The sequence below is a fragment of the Urocampus carinirostris genome, chromosome 2 (genome assembly GCF_059441175.1).
Source record: "Urocampus carinirostris isolate Australia breed hairy pipefish chromosome 2, RoL_Ucar_1.0, whole genome shotgun sequence".
Lineage (NCBI taxonomy): Eukaryota > Metazoa > Chordata > Actinopteri > Syngnathiformes > Syngnathidae > Urocampus > Urocampus carinirostris.
The window spans coordinates 46959541-46981053 of record NC_142350.1 but is presented as its reverse complement, the minus strand read 5'-3'; the positions used below and the strand labels follow the sequence as shown (position 1 = coordinate 46981053).

Here is a 21513-nt window from a genome sequence, read left to right as displayed (position 1 = left end):
AATTGGTATGTCTGTGCTTTGCCATCCATTCATTTTCTGTGTTGCTTACCCTCACAATGGTCGCGGGGGTGGTAGAGCACATTCCAGCTATCTCCAGGCAGCGGGCATGGGCCACCCTGAACTGGTTGCCAGCGAGTCGTTGGGCACAAAGAGATGTACAACTCACTTGCTCGTTCACACCTAGGGACAATTTGGACCGGACAATTAACCTGCTATGAAAGAACATGCAAACTCCGCACTGGGAGGCTGTGGAAGTTTTAACTGAACCCTGGACCTCTGCATCGCAGGGCTGTGCGCTAACCATCCAGCTGCCGTGCCGCCATCATTTTTTCCTGCTCAATGCTTACTTTGTAAAATGATCAGTCTTTGCCTCGCCAGACTTGTATTTTTTTAATTTATTTTTCTTTGTTATTTTGGTTTGTGTTCTAGGTTATTGTTTTGAGTTTGGTTTGTTCCATAAATGCAGAAAAACTACAACACATAGAATTGCCACTATTAAATTATTTACATGGTGAAAAAAGATTTCTTTACATTGTAAACATTCCATAAATGCTAAAAATGATGTGAAATAGATGTTCTCCTTTTTTCTACCTGACGATGAAAATAAGATGACATATTTGCAAATATTTCCCAAAACGCCTAAAACTGTTTCCACACAGCAAACCCGGGCCGCTACATTCGTTTGGACACATTTTGTTAGCGAGAGCAGACGCGTAGCTAATGATGTTTACAGTAATTAGGAGTGCTGATGAAGCGCTTTGATTCCCTGGCTGTGGCGGCGCGCTCATTAGCGGCAAGCTAGCCTCAGCCCCAGTCACATCCTATTAGGCGGCTCAGTGTACACTCTGAATCAGGAGCTAGAGATTAAACTAAGATGAAAACGCACATGCACATACCGCTAAATTGGATAAAGTCCACATTGCACTCTAGTATTGCAAAGTTTGTTGAGAAAAACTCTATCTTTAACTACAGCTCCCAAAAATATAGTGTTAGGTTGAGCATGAAGATTGTCTTTAGAAAAAGTAGTGGTAGCCCCCAAACAAGACTTGAGTGGCTAAGAAATTTGAGAATGTAAACAACAGAAAAGATTCATATGAAGTATTTCTATTTTGGTTATACAATAAACCCCCTGGATACGACACAAATCTGTTCTGAGGTGGGGATCGCAAAGTGAAATTGCTCTACTGCGGAGGCTATAAAATCTATGCTAAAGAGCTTCGAACCTCGGGTTATCCAGATAAACATTAAAATAACAAAATGCTAAATCGTTTTAAATATGTGGAAAATAAATGAATATGCATGTAGACAAAAATCACATTTTATTTACCTTTGGTGTGAAGCAACAGCAGCTGGTACAGTGGAGTAACGACTGGGCGTAGCGGTACAGGTAGACTGTGGCTTAAAATCTAAAATTATTTTTAAAATCCCACATGCAAGGATTGTTATGCCCTTAGAAGATTTATTGGCTTTAATCGCCTCCTTCTTCTAATAATAGTCTCAATCGCGGATTGGTTACACCCATGCAACTAATGTGCCTTCTTCAGATTTCTTGGTAATCGCAAACTTTGTTTCTACGGTTTTGTTTTTGCTTCTCCCTTTAGCATCACTGCATGCCTTGGGACTAATTGCAAATACAGTGCAAAAAAATACAGTATTGTATCGCCGACTCTTTATGAAGCAGAATACATTTTAAACCAGGGGTGTCAAACTCATGGCCGAGGGCCCAATTGCGGCCTTCAGGATGATAGTGTGAGGCCCATGTCTTTATATGAAAGTTAATGGGACAGTGTATTATTTGAGATGTTGCTTTGTTCTGTTGTGCCACTGAAACAGATGCTAAAAGCACAACGGAAAATGACAATATACGGAGAGTTGGAGACCCAAACACACATTATAACTTTTGAAAAGAAGAGAAAAATGAAAGTAAAAAGAAATAAAAAGGTAACACTCAAGAAAAAAGGAAGGAAAAAATCAAAAAGAGAAAAATGAAGAGAAAATTGCATTTATTGTAATTTTTTATTCTTTACCCATTTTTGTCTATTGTCTCTTTAAAGGTGGTACATCATCTAATATTTGACCACTGGTTGTTAGTCTATTGGATATTGTGACCCGTAATGAGTCTTACAAAGCAGAAGGAAGGTGAACCAACTCACCTGTCCGGTGACCAAACAGTAACCTTTTCCTCTATTTAGCAGGCCAGCCTTGTTAGCATAGCCTTGTCAGGATGTTCGCTAGCACACTACCCTAATGTCGCACACTACTTCCAGTTATCCCTCGAGTATTGAAGTAAGTCTGTCATATTTGTTACACATTTATTCAGTACTCATTTCTAGCGAAAGTGAGTGACATACCATTAGACCAGTTTTACCAGACAGGACTCAAGAAAATTGTGTTTTTGGTTATCAATACATTGGAGAGCATTTACTCTGTTGCAGATTTTAAAAAAATTACCATCATATTGAACAATTTGGTTCTCAGTGATGTCCAACAAAACGTCAAATTTGTAAGCAAACTTATGTTTTGGTTTAGAGTGCAAAAACTTCATTCAGGATTTATTTTATAGTTTTATATATGGACGCTTTAGATGGTACCCACAACTCCACATTTCACCCACCCTCTAATATTTTTGAGGCAAAACAAAGAAAGTTTGTAGGACGTACAGTAACAAGACAAATGTAGTCACTCCATGTTTTAGCAAATATGGCTTTTAGATGTTTGTTTTTCCCCCTCATTATAGGCTTAGGCTTGTTAGCTAAATCTTCATACAATTTCCTTCTGGCATGCTTACTGTGAAAATGACATTGATTGAAAACAAGACCAACTGATGAGGGAACCTGCGTGTTTTTCCTACCTGCTGGGTTTGTCACTTGTCTAGCTTCAGGGTTGGGTAGCGTTACTTTAACTTGATTACTTTCAATTTCTTTTGGATTACTCCAATACCAAATATGCTAATAAAAGACAAAATAAACAAAATATGAATAAAATGACTACATTTTGTGCAGGCTTGGGGAGTAACGGAACACATGGAACGGCAAAAATGATGTTGGCAAGCTGTTTGGATTTATTTTTATTTTGTTTCTGTCCCATTTTATGTTAGTTTTGCATGAGATCAAAGGGATCAAAGCAGGAGAGAAAGCTTACCACGTGTTGTGAGTCATAATTTTATTCATATTTAGTTTCTTTTGTCTTTTATTAGCATATTTGGTATTGGAGTAATCCAAAAGTAATTATAAGTAATCCAGTTAAAGTAACCCCACCCAACCCTGTCTAGTTTGTAGTTTACCTGGGAGTAAATATCTATTGTATTCATATTTGTATGTGTTCAGAATAAACACAATTTTTGTGTCAACATGCAAGTGTGCCATTTAATGCCATAACATTGATTTACTTGAATAGAAATCTACCATTTCAACATTTGTCAATCACGACAGACCTTCTCAACAAACAATATGAATGAATGAATGTCCTTGTCATTATACAATTACAGAAAAATTTGAGGGCTTCTCCTTTTTACTGCATTTAAAACAATAGGATAAATGAACATTAAGGAAACAATGGTAATGATAAATAATTTGTATTATTACAGTGGCAGTTGTATAGTGCATTAGAATTAGAATTGCTTTTATCGTCAGTAATATCAACATTGTATGCAATGAGATTAGACATGGCACTCCAGGGTAAATCATGTAAGAGAGACTTTGAAGGGAGAAGAGATCCATCCATCCATTATCTGCACTGCTTATCCTCAGTAGGGTCGCGGGGCCACTGGAGCCCATCCCAGCTATTTTTGGTGGGCAGGGGACACCCTGAACTGGTTGCCAGCCAATCGCAGGGTAGACAGGGACAGACAATTCGCTCGCTCATTCACACCTAGGGACAATTTGAACCGGCCAATTAACCTGACATGCATGTTTTTGGAATGTTGGAGGAAACCAGAGTGCCCGGAGGAAACCCACGCAAGCACGGGGAGAACATGCCAAACTCCACACAGGGAGAAGATATAAAAGAGTAAAATAATAATAATTTTAAAAAAAATACAACATATTGGTTAGTAAACTGGCCTAGGTTATAATGATAATGATAATAAGAAGAATGCAATGAAGAATAGTGCATTGTTACAATAGTGCAATGAAAATAAATAAACATCACCCAGATCAATTGACTTTGAGACCCCTGTTCTAAACTAATTGAAGAAACAGAAAGGCATTGTGGGATGGAGTTGAGCCAATAGTATATTGACATTTTGCAAACCCATAGCAGACCAGCATTTTATGTGACATTGATCAGTAGCAGACAGACACCTGAAGGACATAATTCAACATATGTATGAACACCACATGGTTTATCTGATAAAGATTTGGGTACATGAAATAATTTGTTGTTAATGTTGCATACTGGGAAGAATGTCATAAAGAGGGGCCAAAAACCTCTCATCATTCCACACCATAATGTGAACATGTTTTAAGGCAGGGTTGCCCTATCACAGGGGTCTACGATTCATACTTTATAATAACTGAATACATCTTTTTAGAATTAGCCTGTAATTGTATCTAAATCATCTGTAAAATTGTGCTTATTTTAGCTCCACTTTTAATATAACTGATGACAAGAAAGTAATAACATAGGGACATCATAGTAATAGCATATTAGTCTCCATTTCCAATAGTAATATTTCAGAAATGAATATCTTGCTGTGGTTTGCCCTGACTAGTAGCAAAGTAGTAATTATCAGCTTCAAAAAGTTTGATGACCTCTCGTACAAACGGTACAATACAAGCACAACCACATGAGAGCTGCTGTCTCCCACAGCTCACGCCATGACACTCGCGAGTTGAATCACGTCCCACGCTTCTTGAGAAAAAATAAAATAAATAAATTGCCCTAAGAAAATCCCTCTCAGAAATTAAATTGATTCAGGAATTTCACAAGCTGTGGCAACTTTTAGCCACGCCCCCTTTTTACCTGCCATATACAAATACACAAATCTGTGCTCTACACAAATATATACTGTACTTTTTTATGATCGTACTTGGAATTGTTCTATTTAACAAAATATAGTATTTAATGTGTTTTGAATGCTGTATAGTGCATGAAATGTGTTTCAATAATTTTAAAAAAAATCTTTTTCAATGCGGAAACTCCTTCTTTTACTTGATTTTTTGACATCACTTGCACCAGGTTGCAATCGATCTGTCTTCCCTTTCTCTATTGCCTCCTTTTGTGAGATTGAGTGATTATTGAGGACGTGGCGCCCGTGTTTAACGCTGCTTGATGAAGTCCGCCTTTGTCCGTCTACACTAACCTGTCGCAGCCGGGACAGCGCTTATAGCAAAATCAATACGCACAAGTCCAAGCGCTAGCCGACCAGTAAAAGCCCCGGTAGGTGTATGATAGTTTAAAATGCACATAAGTGACACACCACATAATTATTTAATCTTATCTATCAATCCATTTTCTGCGCTGCTTATCCTCAGTAGGGTCGCGGGGGTGCTGGAGCCCATCCCAGCTATCTCTGGGCAGTGGGCAGGGGACACCCTGAACTGGTTGCCAGCCAGTCGCAGGGCACACAGAGACTGACAACTCACCCGCTCATTCACAAGTAGGAACAGATTTTTCTAAGTAGAATTTCTGGTATACTATATGTTAACTTTTCTTTTGAATTAGAAAAGAATCTATAAAATAAGCAGAATTATCTTCCATATCATTGAAGATTTTTCTCAATTTTTTTCCCTAGCAAATTGGAGACAAAAATTAATAAAGGTGAAACCATCTGCTAGATAACATTTTGCATATTCTAAAACTATATTCATTAGGAAAAACAAGGAAAATTATCTTGAAATTAAAAATATATATACTTAAAACTGTTTTTGTAGTGTTAACTACACAGAATTAAAAAGAAAAAAAACCCAAATAAATTCTTACCCCATTGGCAGATCCTTTTGATTTTGTATTCAGAGATTTTATTCTCTTTGTCAAATAAAATACACCAATCTTTTTAGCAGATAGTAGATAATTTTGTCCATTTTAATTAATGTTTTTTACCAATATTAGCAAGAAAACTACTTAAAATCAAGGAAAAACCATGTACCATCTGCTAGATAAGGCAATGTTGCATGTTTTCGTATGAATTTTCTTACTTTACTAGAAAAGCTGGATGCCATATCTTGAAATAAAACGTATCCTGCACTCAAAAGGTATTTTCTGCCGATGAAGTAAGTGGTAGAAAATGTTGATTGTTTTATGTGCATCTTTATTTTTAAGATATTTTAATTGTTTTTAAAGTTAAGTATTTTTATACATGAACCAAAATATTGAACCTAGCAGATAGTATAACGTTTTGCTCTTTTGAATTATCGGTTTTTACTAATCTCTTAAAATAGGCCAAATGATCTACCATCTACTGGATAAGACATATGTGCTTATTATTTATGTCTGATTTTATTCAAGAAACTAGATGAGATTTTTCAAAATAAGAAGAAATACACCCAAGATGATCAATAATTTCTGTCAACGGTGTACAAAATGTACTTTTGTAGTGTAGTGCATTCCTCTTTGCATTTGAACTTTTCTCGTCATGGACATACATGTATTTGGGAGAACAAATGTTTCCCATTCACAGCTTCCTTCGAAAAGTGTCTCTGTTTCATCTTAGGGAAACAGCAGTTTAAGAGGCGAACTGGGGAGTGCGAAGTGGTGCGAAGAGAAAAGGGTGACATGGGAAGGAGTAGAGTGGTCGTGGTAGGGGGGTTGTGTGAGAGAAGCACAGCTGGGAAATGAGAAATGCAACCCCCACTTTTCTTGCAATCCATCCTTCCATCCATCCATCCTTCTACACAAACACACACAGTATCCCCATCTCTTTATCCTCCCCTCAGGAAAGAAGGGGCGGCAGTGGGATAGGAAGAGACCAAGAAGGGGACAGATAGTCCCATTAAAATTCATGTCCCCCCTCCCTTACCCGCCTGACTTTTTTTTATTTTTCCCTGCTGAAAATCAATAGTGTTTACTATGAATGAGTGCAAGAGTGGACAACAGCGGTGCCAGGGGGACGAAGAGACAGACGGAAAAAGAGGAGGCGGAGGAGGATGGCTGACTTTATTGCAACGGGCAGAAGCACCAGAGGCCAAGGTTAAAGACCAGCTGGGGCAGTGAGACAGAACAAGAGACGCACTAAGTAAATTCAGCTGTCTTGTAAAACAGACATAGTGCCCCCGTAAATGCATATCATGCCGGCGGCCTATCGTAATAACCAAATATGAATCACGAGCCTACTCGGCTTGTAATTACCTGGCCGTTAATAGCGCTAGTTTTATTCGCGTGCGCCAAGGCCGCCCTTCGCAGGAGACATGCACTTTTGTTTTTGAAGGAAACAAAAAAGGTCCAGTCGATACATAATATTGACGGCCTTCTCAGGAATCAACTAGAGTTCTTTCTATAATTATCAATAGGAGGACAAATGTGCATGAAACCATGAGTCTGTTCCTGCCCGTCAAGGAGCTCGGTGTTTCTGATCTGTGATCATTCCTCATGACAGCATTTCAGCCCCAAAGAAAAAAATAATTCTTCCTATTGAATAATTAAAATTGTTTTAATTTCCTTTCAATGGTACTTTTTACTTTTGTAGAAATGTGTTGAAGTGATTCTCCCCCCGATTTTGGATGTAACATTTGCATAAAAGGTTTTTATGAGAAATTAATCCATCCATTACTGCTTATCCTCAGTAGGGTCGCAGGGGTGTTAGAGCCCATCTCGGCTATCTTCTGGCAGTGGGCAGGAGAGACCTTGAACTGGTTGTCAGCCAATTGCAGGGCACAGAGAGAAGCACAACTCAATCACCCGTTCACACCTAGGGACAATTTTGACCGGCCAATTATTCTGGCATGCGTGTTTTTGGAATGTTGAAACCGGAGTGCCCGGAGGAAACCCACATAAGCACGGGGAGAACATGCAAACTCTGCCCGGGAAGGCTGGTAGCTGGATTTGAACCCATGACCGCTCTTCTGCCGTGCTGCTTTTCGTGATAAATTGTTTCTTAAAAATCTTTTTAGCTCTGTGTTTTTTTAATAAACATTTTTCCATTCTATTTTAATTTTTTTATACAAACATGAAGTGCTTAAAACAGATTTTTATTCTTGCATTTTTTCACGCATGCTTTCAAATTTGTCAATTAAAAAAATATGCACGCTATCATGACTTATTTCCATTTAGTGATTGATTACAATGATTCGTGACAATTTTAGTTTTCCGTTTTTCAATTCTATTGATTTATATTTCAACTTTAGCATAAAAGGCTTTGTGAGAAACTGTTTCCTACTTTTTTCTTAACATATTATTTACAAACAGCACTCTTATGAGATTTTTTTTCTTTGTAGTCATGAATTATTTCCATTTTATAATATGTGTGCAATTTTTTTCCACATTGAACAAACATTTTTACTATCAAGTTACTTTGAATCAATACAATGGTATTGTTTACTCCTAATTACCCCTTATTGTTGTCATTTTCGTCTCTGCATAGATGCTTTTGTGAGGTACTATTTCCTTATTTGGTTACTTCCCTTTCATTTTGAGTGTACAGATTTGTTTCCAAATGTTTTTATTTTTTAAATTTTATTTTCATTTAACAAACTGAATTTTCAAGTTACTTCACATCTATACAATGATAATTGTCCAATCTTTTTACCTTCAGTTATTACACTTTTTTGTGATTTTTTTTTTTAATAGGTTTTTTCCATTTTATTTTTGAGTTGTACTGATATAATTTTTTTTTATTTTAGCATAAAAGCTTTTGTGAGAAGCTGTTTTCTAGTTTTTTTACCTTCACAGAATCTCCATTTTTCTATTATTTTTTATTGGCAACTTGATAAGTGTCAGCAAAAATATTTTGGAAGAACTTTGTAAAAGTATAGCGCCTACAACCAATTTTATTTTGCCTTGGTTTCTTTTCATGTGTGCTCTTTTTTCTACTAAAATCATATCTATATTTTGTAATAGCATCTTCTCTTTTCATTCCAGAGAGCAAACACGATTTGAGTTAATTGTTTTCACTTGGTCGCAGAAGGAATTAAACTCCTAAGTCAAGGTACCGCTGGACAGTAATTTTACCTTCAGACGACCATAAACCTCCTAACCGATATTAAGAAAAAATAACAACCGCAGTAATTTGCGGCCATAAAGAGAAACGCACCTCCACATAGTGGACTATTTGTGTTGTCTTCACAACATAAGTATCGGCAAGTATTTTTTCCTCTCCGTACTCGTGTTGTTTTTTCTGCCGCACTTACCGTTGCACTGTAATGTATGTAACGCTCATACGTGGCCCTTGTCCTTGCACATGGTGTGGGGGTGGGGGCGAAGGCGGTATATATTCGGGTATCTCATGCATTATGGAAAGCGCAGGTGAGCGAGAGCGAGCGGCCGCTACGTGCCGAGAGTTCAGGGCCAATCTGGGCCGCAGCCCTTTTGTTATTAGCATAGCATCTCCATTTCAAATCGGCCTGGCAAAAGCCGAAGCCATGTTTTATTCAGCCTCCGATATTGATCATGTTATGCATACATACAAATCCATAGTGCATACCCTAACCGGACCTTTGATATGCTAATGCAGCCGTTCGCTTGCATAACCACGATCCAACTCGGTGATGGAGTCTTTAGATGAAAAATATTTCAGTGTACATAAGAGTTTTTTTTTAAATGGAGTTGGTCTGTTTTGTTATTTTTTCTATCCTACCTTTTGGGTGTTTAGTAGACCCCAGGGATATAGTGACCCCACCTTTTGACGTTTTCACTTCACTGTCTGGAATAAGACGGTTTTTCAGCTCTTCTTTATGGCATTTTCCCACTAAGCAACATCAACATTTTTTATGCATGCACCAAAACATAAAAACTTGATGTTTGTGTGTATGTACATTTGCTTCTCTAAGATGCCTATCTGCTATTGGTCCACGTCATATAAAATACTGGTTTGCTCCCATTTTGTGTCGGGGCCACAATGCCTTCTTCATTCAGTTCTAAGTCTTGTGTGCTTTGTAAAGACTTTATGCGATACAATACTGTATTTATTCAGTCTCAATCCCAAGGCTTGCAGTGATGCTAACAGGAGGAGCAAAAACACGATAACCATGGAAAAGAAGATTGAGATTATCAAGAAATACACAGAAGTCACACGCATCGTTACCCTCACATAACAATAAGGAGGCAATTCCAGCATGGCGATACAATACTTGAAAACTAATAAAATAAAGCTGGCGTTATCTGGGGGTCTGCTCTGAAGGTATTTACCATAGCTTTATTACAAATTGAAAAGTGTGGGCATTTCTGTTTTTGAGCCAGACTGATGGACTAATGTTATGGTAAGAGTTAATCACTAAGCCGTCCTCTTTAGCGTGCTATTCATGCTCTCTCTCAATCACAAACACACACATTTGATTGACAAACTAATGTTATGATAAGAGCCAATATATCAGTCTCCACCTCCTTGAAACTTTTTACAGTAAATTAGAATTTCAACATAACTGATATGACTAATCTTTCACTTAAACCAAAGACTAACAGTACGAGACATACAACTAGGCTTCGCAGCAATTTGTATAAAAGTACATACAAATTTAAATAGCTCACTGATATTTTTACAATGAATCAATACAAATCTCAATGCAACCAACATGATCTAAATTAAGTTAAAATATGAAGTGCATTCTAATTTCAACAAAACTGGCGATTTAACAAGTAATAGCACTCCTATTTTAGAGTCTGATTGACAAACTAGTGTTATGGTAAGAGCTAATCACTCCCACTTTAGGGTGCTTTTTATGCACTCTTACAAACACACACACACACACTTGAAGGATAAAATCATGTTATGATAAGAGCTAATATATCAGTCTTCACTTGAACGTTTCTCTCAAAAAAGTTAGCTACACTTTTTACGCTATCTCTAAATCGCAAACACACTTTACTCTCACAAAACAGGCATGTTGTGACGAGTTAGCTGAGCTGCCGCTCTATTATTCATGTTTCAGTAGCTCCACACTCGGATGCTTATCCAATCGGAAGATGCGGGGAGGGTAGTGAGGATTAGGGGGAGGAATAGGAGCATGGGAGGGAGAGCCTTGACTGCATCTGAGAATTAATAATCGGTCTGTTAAATAAATGAAAAATACTGATATTGGTGCCAATAATCAGTCGACTTATAATGTCTACTGTGATTCACTCTTGTTTATTCTTCCTCATATTCAATGTCACTTTTTAAAAATCTAAATTTTATAAAACATTTATGAATCAGTTTCTGCAAATATTATGTCATTGTCAAGTGTCTGTGCTGTAAAACCTGGGGATATTACACATTATATTGTAATTAAACATACTGTTCAGTGTCATTTTATAACATTTTGGTTAGTGGTGTACCGCAAAATTTTTCCAATGTATAAAACGTGCCCTGGCTCAAAAAAGGTTGAAAAACACTGGATTAAGGGGTAAAATTGAAGGGAAGGATGATTAATGGGATTGAGCCTTGAGCTTGTTTTTAACCATAGTAATAAGCATTTTTTATTTCAAGTTTCTATTAATCAAGTTTCCCTACATTTCAGATTTATCCATTCCTAAATTGATGCCAAAGTATCTTAATACGCGTTCGGATGCGGTCTACAGACTTCCGTTGTTGTCGAGGTCAGGCTGCGGCTGCCAATTCTCCCTAAATCTACCGAGCGTAGACCAACTCCATCCGCCTACGCCCATTTAGAGCCGACACATCACTTTAAGAGCTTTTCTTTGTCCATCAACATGTTTCCCCCGTCAATATTCCTCTCTGTGTTAACTCCGAGGCCAATGCCGCTTATCACTCATTTTGTTGTTGTTGTAAACGGTAGCTGCTGTGCTAAATCTCTAATAGTCCTTGAGAGGTCACAGCATACAAGTAGGGGAAGGATGGCAATGCATCTATGTTGACGCCTGCTTTCTAATCCCATGTTTTCCCAAAGGGACACCAGGAAGGTAAACCACTTGTCCTTCCTGTTTAGGTTTTCATCATTCCTTCGTTAACAATCACCGACCTCATTTTTCCTGTTAAACTCTCTTGTCCAGCAGGCTCCCAACAGAGCCGTTCCCTTAGAGACAGTTTTCAAGGGGTCCAGTCCTACAAAGTCCAGTGATGTCACTGATGCATATGCAACTTCACACCACAAAATGTATTTCTTTCAATCCATTTTGAAAATGGAGCCACTGAAACCTCTTTTCCTTCTCTATATATTTTGGTTGGTGATCCAAATGTTGGACCCACAACAAATCTCTCATAGTCATTCCAAAAAAGACACTGGAAGTCTCCATATGAGTTGGAAGAAACTAAGGTATTCTGGCTGGTTTTTCAGGTAGCGTTCCTAGACAATGTGTTATTCTGAAAGCAAATTATGTTCAGTAAATTGTGCACTGCAAAAATCAAATTCTTACTCCATTTGCGGAAAAAAAGGTGCTCATTTGTATTTGAAATAGTCCTTTTCTTACGTTCACCATTTTCATACCACAATAAAAGAATCCCACGAGCCTGTGTAATCACTCTCGTCCTCCCCATTTCCCCACCTCCTTTCCTCCAGCGCTTCGTGGGCGGAACACTGAAGATATAAGCAGATAAGCACGGTGGGGGGGGGGGCTGGGCGGAGATATATAAAGGCTCTTAGAACTCAGTTGGGCATTGTTAACACATAACTAATAGAAAAATAAATTTCATTTCAACTTTTTAAGGACACCTCTAATGACACACCCCACCTTTAAGTATAATCGTCTTTTTATTTAAAGGTGTTTAACTCATTTCAGTGCCAGACGTTTTTTCTAAATTGGGAAGTGTCCGTGCCAGCCAATTTTTGCCATTTTTTTGGTCATTTTTGAAGGCCTACAGAAAATGTAGCTCTATATCTATATAGCCTTAGGAAACTTCAAAAGAAAGCTTGAACCTTCATCTATCATTTAAAAAGGTTTTTTTTCTAGCTTTTGCCATTGTATAATAAATAACAGTTGAACATTGTTAGGTTTCGTGACAATAATCGTTTTCAAAAATAATTTAGGAAAAATATCTTTTTGTGAAATAATGCCTGGCCCGGTTAGTACTTGGATGGGAGACAACCTAGTTATACCTGTGCTATAAATAGGCCATTTGGCACACGCTCTGCCGCAACAGCACTGACTGTACCCCCATGTACAGTCGGTGAAAATGTATTTCCCAAGGAAACAAAATAAATTGAATTAACTCTGTGCCCACTCCAATGTTTGGTTGAAAGATATAAGATATTTTTACCCCACTATCATTACAATTTGGTAATAACATAATGTTGCCATTATAATAACTTATTAAGTTAAAATTTTAGAAATGCTTATCAAACTGGTTTATTTTTGTGCTGAACGGTAACAAAAAAGTAGCGCTCCGCTTCAAAAAAGGTTGGCAATCGCTGTTCTACCCGTGACAAAGTTGAGTTGGTTTTGTATTTTTTTTCCCTGTTGCAGAGCAGTGCCGCTTTCCTCTGCAGTGTAACCTCCCTGTGTCCACAGTGTACATGACGCTCTACATCTGCTCCATGTTTAAAAGGTCATTTGTCAATTTTGACATTTTCTGCCCTTACCAAAGGTTTCCTCAATATCCCATCTCCTCTAAATCAGAATTAATGTTTGTTTGGCTTTTGTGTAAAGCCAAAGTGACAATACATCTCGCTTCAGTGCCACAACATATGAGGAGAAATGTTTGCGGCGGAATTCTATCATTGTGTATCGTCCGACGCGCTACAATATGACGGATGTGCTCCCCTGTGTGCTTTTGTGTGCTCGTGTTTAGGTTGCCTAGGTAGTGAGTTGAGGATTTCTTCAAATGTCAGTCTGAACTGGAAGATTCACTCACGCACTCACTTACTCACAGTTTGGTTATAATTCATATGTTTGAGAAATTTGTAGATAAAAATCATAAAGATTTTCTCATACTTTCAGTGCCTAATCTTTCTAATATATTGAAATATTTCTAATAGTTTTACTTTACTTCATTCGAGTCAAGTGGATTGCAGAGTTCAACTTTCAGTTGCAATACAATTAACAGTTCACTCTTAGATGACACACTTGACTAACCCTGATTTTCGGGGGGTTATTGCATTCACTTTAAAACCTCTCCTTTTTTTGTTTAATATTTTTATGGGCTCAGTTATTTTTACAATTTGCAGTGCTGTAAAAAAGTACTGCTCCCTTCCTGAATTATTCGTTTTTTGCACATTTATCACTCATATAGACTCCAGATCATCAAATTTATTATCGCACATAGTCAAACCAAGGAATAACGAAATACAGTGTTGACATTTTAAATCCATTAATTATGGCACAATAAAACCTAGTCTATCCAGCCTCATGTAAAAAAGTTGCCAAAAGGCATCTTGATTATCCTCAAGACTTTTGTGGACCGATGAGTCAAAAAGGTGTACAGCCCTTTACGTCTGAAGTAAAAATGGCACAGCATTTGACAAAAAGAACACAATGCCAACAGTGAAGCATGGTGGTGGCAGTGTGATTGATGGTCTGGGGCTGATTTGTTGCCTCTGGATCAGAACGACTTGCTGTGGTTGACAGAATAATGAATTCTGGTGTTTACCAGGAGATCCTCGACGAGAACGTCCAACCATCAGGTTTTGCCCTCAAACTTGAGCGCTCTTGGATCATGAAGCCGGACAACGATCCGAAACAGAAGTGGCCAAGTAAAAGTCCAGATTTCAATCCGATTGAGATCCTTTATTGGATCTTAAATGCCAAAGGTGGCCCAACTCGCTATTAGGTTCAGGGTGCAATTACTTTTTCACATAGGGCCAGGTTTTGATCTTCAGTGCCTTAATGAAATGAATGAATGAAAACTTTATTTCAAACATTATGAAATAAAAACAGGACAAAAACAATGATTCAACAACAAAAATAATGTTAACATGTTCGAAAAGGGGTAGTAAGAAGCAGACGCTTATTTTCAGAAATAATTTTAATAAATGGGATCAACATTTGAAAACTGGATTTAGTATTTCTCTGCGTAATATTGAAATCAGTTTGATAATCAGAAACCTTTAGGAGTAAAAAAATGTCCCAAAAACACATAAATCCAATTTTAGTTTTTTATAAATACATATTTGTTACATTTTTTAGGTATTCTTTTTCTGCTTTTGAGGTTTTTCCCTAAAATTATCATCTGCAAAAAGTACTTGGTTAATTGTTTTAGGGATTCATTGATTTTTACATTTTTACTGTTCTTTGTCTTTTTTATTGTTTTTTTTTTTCATATATTCTGACAGAAAATATTGTTCGTAAAAAAACTCATTTTTTTTTCAACTGAAAAGAATTAAAACAAAAATCATAGATTACACAATAAAACCCTTTTTTACCTTATTAACTTTAATGAAATAAGAAAAAAATTAAAATTATTTGCAAGATTTATACTGATTGCTGGAAGTAAGTCGGTCATTTTCCTGTGGTACACTTGTGCCTCCTTGCACTCTGGTTAAAACGCTGCACTCATGTGCCTACAGCTCTAAAACCGTTGCTTTAAAGAGTATGTAGAAAATTGCTCTAATAGAAGATCTGACATTTCCCCGCCTTTGCATATTACATACACCACACTGCAGCCAATTACTGGCCATAAAGAAAGAAAGCCCCTGTAACGGACACCTGCCAAGATACCTGCATATAACCATCACATTGGATCCCGCCGTTTGTTGCGCCGGGGAGAGCCTCAATCTTGAGCTGACGTTCAAGATTGACGTTAAATGCAGAGTAAGTTCTGTAATTTAGTTCCATTTGTACATATATCCCCCCTCTCTAATAAACACCCTTCACCAAATGGTTCTCTGCATTTGCTGTGGTTGCGTAAATACAGAAATGGCAGTCTCACCGCCAGAGTGACAGTTTAATATCTATTATTATTAAAACCGCTTCAAAAAGGAGACAGCAAAGCATAGTTTTGTGCATGTTACCATGTTTTTGCACACTGGCAACATTTCCCTCAGGTGTAGAGACGGGTGAGGCCGGGGCGCTTTTTGAACGACTGCACTCCTGTTGACAAATCAATGCTAACGCGTGATGTTATTTTCGGGCTATTTGTTTTCTTTCTATTCCTTCTTTCGCTTCCGTCTTATTGCACCAAGTTTGCTTCAGCGTCGTCAACCGTATCCATTTCTTTGTTTGCAGTAATACGCGTCTTTTATCTCTGTCACCGCTTTCTCCCTATTGGTCTGTCTATCCTCTAACTCCCACTGCCTCTCCCCCCCAGCTATTGATCCGGTCATAGTTTTCTCAGTCTTCACAGTGCAGGGCTGCTCTAATCAATACAGATAATTGTCTGCTCTCTCCCCATGCCAAACATAGTCTCCCTTTCTCCCGTCGTCCTCCCTTTTTATCAATGAACCTCAGTCTTTTCCTGCCACGCCCCACCCCTGCTGACGGGAATTCCCCCTCCCCTAATGACGGGAGATAACCTGCTTTCTTTACCGATTTTTCAGCACCCCCTCCCGACCTCCCGTTCCTCCCTTGTTCATCGATTACCGTGAGAGTCTGGGACCGGCCCGACCGCCCTACAGATGTAAACACGCTCACTGCTCATGTTGTGGTTTAGTTGCGGTTTGGCTACTGCCCATTCCCCCCACGGCTCCCCTGCCGCCCACATCTCAGCAATCGTCAGCCATTAAAGACTTGCCCAAACCACTTAGATAGATGACGACACCCAACATCTGGCAAAGATTGTTGACCGTTGAGTATTTTGCTTCTGAACCTTCTTTTTGTAACTAGATTATTTTATTCTTGCATTGAAAGGAAGTGGACAAATCTTGCTTTCTTCAAAGGGTGATCCAATTCAATTTTTTTCCCCTTCTCACTAATATTGTAACCCATAATATTGTCTCATTCCAATTAGGGGCGGGTGATAAAAGGATAGTAGATCATCAGCTTGCATCTGGGGCCACTTCTATCATTGTCCCTGGCCTAAATATACATCATATTTGGGCTAACGCACTGGCTAAGTGCATTAGCATTTAAAATCTCTATGTTGGGGTAGGATTAGACTTTATCACTTTATGTGCTAAACTTTGATGTACAGATACAACACAGAATTCATCTACAGTGCCTTTTCCTTTTTGTATAGACACATTTTATTTTATTCTATCCAGTTTTAAATTTCTCTTATAGACACTGTACACCAAGGTTGCAAAGAAAATATAATTAGCATTTATTGTCAATGACAAGAAAGACTATCTTGAATCTTAAATCCTAAGTGGCTGAAGAATTAAGCATCATGTGCGGATGTCATGTACCTTAACTACTATGCTACCCTTGTGGTCACGGTTGATAGCTGCTAATAATATTTTCTTTGTATTAATATTTTGTGTTAAATCATGCAATTAAACACTATAAGAAAAGTAGACACCTAAAATATCCGATATCATCTAAAACATGGAAGGAAAATGTTCGGAAACTTGTCCGAAAAACAATTTTTAAAGAAGATTGTAATTATGATTTTGGAACAAATTAGGAAGTTTCAACCATATGTACCACTCCATAATTCCAATATGATCTACTGTTTGCAGAAATTGAGATTTTGATTTTTTTTTTTTTTTCTGCATAAAATCTGCACAATGTAATGCAAAACACAGTCTCCATATCCTAGGAGTCCACTGTAGAGGTAAATTGGAGAGTTTTACATAGCGGTTCAAGTTAAGAAAACACTCGATTGCACTTTCAAGTCATATTGTAATGTGTAATCCTGCGTGTTTAATAATGCATCCAGCCCACAAGGGCCTGGAGGTATTCTGCGTCTGTGCGCTTGTGAATTTTTGTTTTTGTGTGTTTTCTAGTCTCTGATGTATGCTCTATCACCAAAGCCAATCTGGAGCTGCAAGTTAAACCGAGCAAGCAATATCAATGCTGATATATATAAAAAAAGAGCCTGTGTGTGTATACGTCCCGTGTTTACACAAATATCTCATATCCATTCGCATCTACCGCAAGTGATGGGCCTCTGTATTTGGTCTTTTTCACAAGGGGAGTAAGTGAGATGGAAACAGCCGAGCACTTATCAGCCACAATGTCTCTCACAATGGAATGATTTGCTCTTGTATGAAAAAACTAGAGAGAGGGCAACTGCCAATCATTTGTGTTTGAACTCAAAGGTGTTCTGATTTTTTTTTGGGTCACGATAGTCTTTTTCACACCGAGACCTTGCAAAATTACCAATTGGTAATAGAAGACCTGGCGTTATCCTCTTGTGCCTGTACAAATTCATACGTCTCACCAAAGGTGGAAAATTGCCCATTCGACTTTGTCAACCACAATTTTTGTTGGTGCACAGAACAACTGGCAAGAAAAAAAATGTGCAAGGGCTACATCTCTAGTTTCTTCCACACAGATAATCTGCAAAATCGTTGCCAGATTTTCTGGTATGGCGACTGGTGGCCATTTGACGTTTGATTTGGATCGTAGCACAGCGCAAAAGGGCAACATTTTAGCTGCTAATAGAATAGAATTGTCTTTACTGTCATTAATATCAACGCTGTGAAATAAACGAGATTAGACAAGGCGCTCCTGGGTAAAACATGTAATAAAGACTTTGAAAAGAAAAAAGGTAAAATACCATCAGGTTAAAGAGGCAAAAAAAAAGAATAGTGCTTGGAAAAATTGGCCTAGGTTCTAATAATAATGCAATGAAAAATAATAGTGCATCATTACATTAGTGCAATTAAAATAAGTGCATTCACATTTGGCAGCAGTAATTAAAAAATATATAATTCACGTGTGCATTTATGTATATAGTATATGTATTATTCACAGTTTAATGCAATCGTATGTTTTCACAGTTTAATTCATCAACAACAAAAGAGAAAAAATGTATGTTTTAACTTTTGTGCTTTCATTTAGGGTGGGGTAGAAGCTGTCTCTTAGCTGTTTGACCTAGTTTTGATGGACCTGTAGCACCTACCAGAAGGCAACAGTTCAAAGAAGTACTGGCCGGGGTGAAAATTGTCTTGTATAATGATAATCGCTCTGCTTTGGTATCGCAAGCCGGCACTGTCTTCCAGACTGGGTAGAGAGCAGCCGATGATCTTCTGAGCTGTGTTTATTACTCTCTGTATGTTTATCTGTCTGCTGACGTGCTCCCAGCATACCACATGGCAATGATGTATGCCGGAAGGCTTTCAACTGTGGCTCTGTAGAAGGACTCCATCAATTTCCTCCTTACAAACCTCAGGAAATAGAGATGCTGGCGGCCCTTCCCCACCACAGCGTCATGTGAGGCAAGTTGGCTTAAAACATAGCATTTGACCAGTTCCAATGACAAAGCATACAGTTGGATCATGGTATCGATGTGCTACATGGCCTATACGAATGCTAATTATTTGGAGTCAAGTAAGCAGATAGCAGCACGGCAGCACAGTGGTTAGCGCGTGTGCGGCACAGTTCTGAGGTCATGAGATTGAACCTCCTGTGTGGAGTTTGCATGTTCTCCCTGTGCTTGCGTGGATTTACTCCGGGCACTCTGGTTTCCTCCCACATTCCAAAACATGCATGTTAGGTGAATTGGCCGGTCCAAAATGTCCCTAAGTGTGAATGAACGACCCAATTGTCTGTCCCTGTGTGCCCTGCGACTGGCTGGCAACCAGTTCAGGGTGTCCCCTGCCCACTTCCTGAAGATGGCTGGGATGGGCTTCAGCAACCCCGCGACCCTACTGAGGATAAGCGGTGCAAATAATGGGTGGATGAAGTAAGCAGATAAATATTTTACGGGTGTAGCGATTAAGGATCGACCGATATGGGTTTTTCAGGGTACGTACTGATTATTATTAGTACAGTATTAAGAGGAGGCCAATAACCAATATTTGGAGTCGATATTAATTTGTAGTGAAAGTTTAAAAATTGGCATAAAAATGTTTTAATAATGAAAAATAAAAAATACAACTTTAATAGCGCTCTGAAACCTTTAACAGTAAATCAATTTGAATTTCAACACAACTGACATGTCTAATAAGTGTGGTATTCCACTGTAGTATCCCAAAACCACACAACACAATACGTTTGTAGTGTATCTAACGTTGCAAACAGTTGCTAGTCAGGTTTTAAATTAATCCAATTTAAACACGGTTTCATTCACAATGGTTCTCTGGTCACTGCGATCAGTGAACAACTACGTACAATAAACATGCTTTACAATAAGGCTACTAGAGCACACTATAAACATGCTATATAAAGCTTACCTGTGTACAACTAGTCGTAAATATTTTAGCGTTTTGCTACATTGGATCGCCTCCAGTGGTGGTTACGTTCGCAGGAATAGTTCTTAGTAAACACAATATAAAGACTACGATTGGGACAGTCCTTCTATCGTAATTGCAAGAAGCATAAGAAAATCAGAGTTTGCGTTTACTTGATTGGGAGTTGGCACAGCACTTTTGTCTCCTGCTTCCGTGTCAATGGGAATGTGAAAAATATTCTCACATAGCAAAAATATGGGCGGCAGCCCTAACTCTCGCTCCAGTCTGCAGTCTTTGACTGCTGAAAGTGCAGAGTGTAAGGTGGAGTGTAGCATTAAAGTATTCACAATGCTAGCATTTGCAATTGAATTTTTTGACGCTAGCATTGGCTGCTAAATAATTTAGGATTGACTACTGTGACAGCCAAAGCAAATCTAGCCACGAAAGCGATGCTATTCGGTAACGCGGTCAGCAGTTGCTTTAGCGAAAATATGAGCTAAATTTAGGCCAGGGACAGTGATAGGCCCCCGGAAGGACCTAGAAATTGTGTGAAAGGGGGATTACCACTTGTGAGGTCCCTTCTCAAGGTTTCTCTTTTTCCTCACGCTGAGGTTTTGAGTTGTTCCTTACCCGCATGTCGGTTTAAGATCAGGTAATTGTAATCCTGTGCAGTCCTTTGTGACATTTTTGTGATTAAGGGCTATATAAATAAATGTGACTTGACTAGATTCCAATCTTGTTTAAGTCTTTCACAATCTAATACCGTCATATTGCCCACTTCTAGCTCAGAGGAAAAGAATAAAATGGCAAAAATAGCATAGAATAGAGCAGCAAGTTCACATTTCTTGCTAATAGCCTTTAGTTCCTATAATGTAATTCATTATTGTACTTATCGAGCGAAGGTTATAAGTAATAACTTTTGCCAGCAGTGATTAAATTTTTGGCAGTATAGATTGTTGACATGGTAACTCTTGGAGGTTGACATTCAATTTGTAAAAAGTAAAATCAAACCATTCCTTTCAAGAATAGTTGTGACTAGATGAACAAAGTATACAATTTATTTGAATTAAAAAAAAAAACTCGATAATGCAAAAAATAATTGTGGACTGTTGTCGTTCTCCCCCACTGTGAAGTTTGACGGGGTTAGTTGGGTGACAGCAGGGATTCTCCTCCCTGCATCCTCTTGGGAGTTGAACCGTCAACCCCCTAACCTTCTTCAAGCCCTCTGGTCATGGACTTGAACCCTGCTGCCCCCCCCTCGCTCCTCCTGATGGAC

The 21513-nt window shown here is 38.3% G+C and overlaps 1 protein-coding gene across 2 annotated transcripts in view; it reads left to right on the top strand.

The window, feature by feature from the left end:
- pou2f2b (POU class 2 homeobox 2b) overlaps positions 1 to 21513 on the top strand; it is an 83566-nt gene that overhangs the window by 19175 nt on the left and 42878 nt on the right. The window lies entirely within an intron of this gene.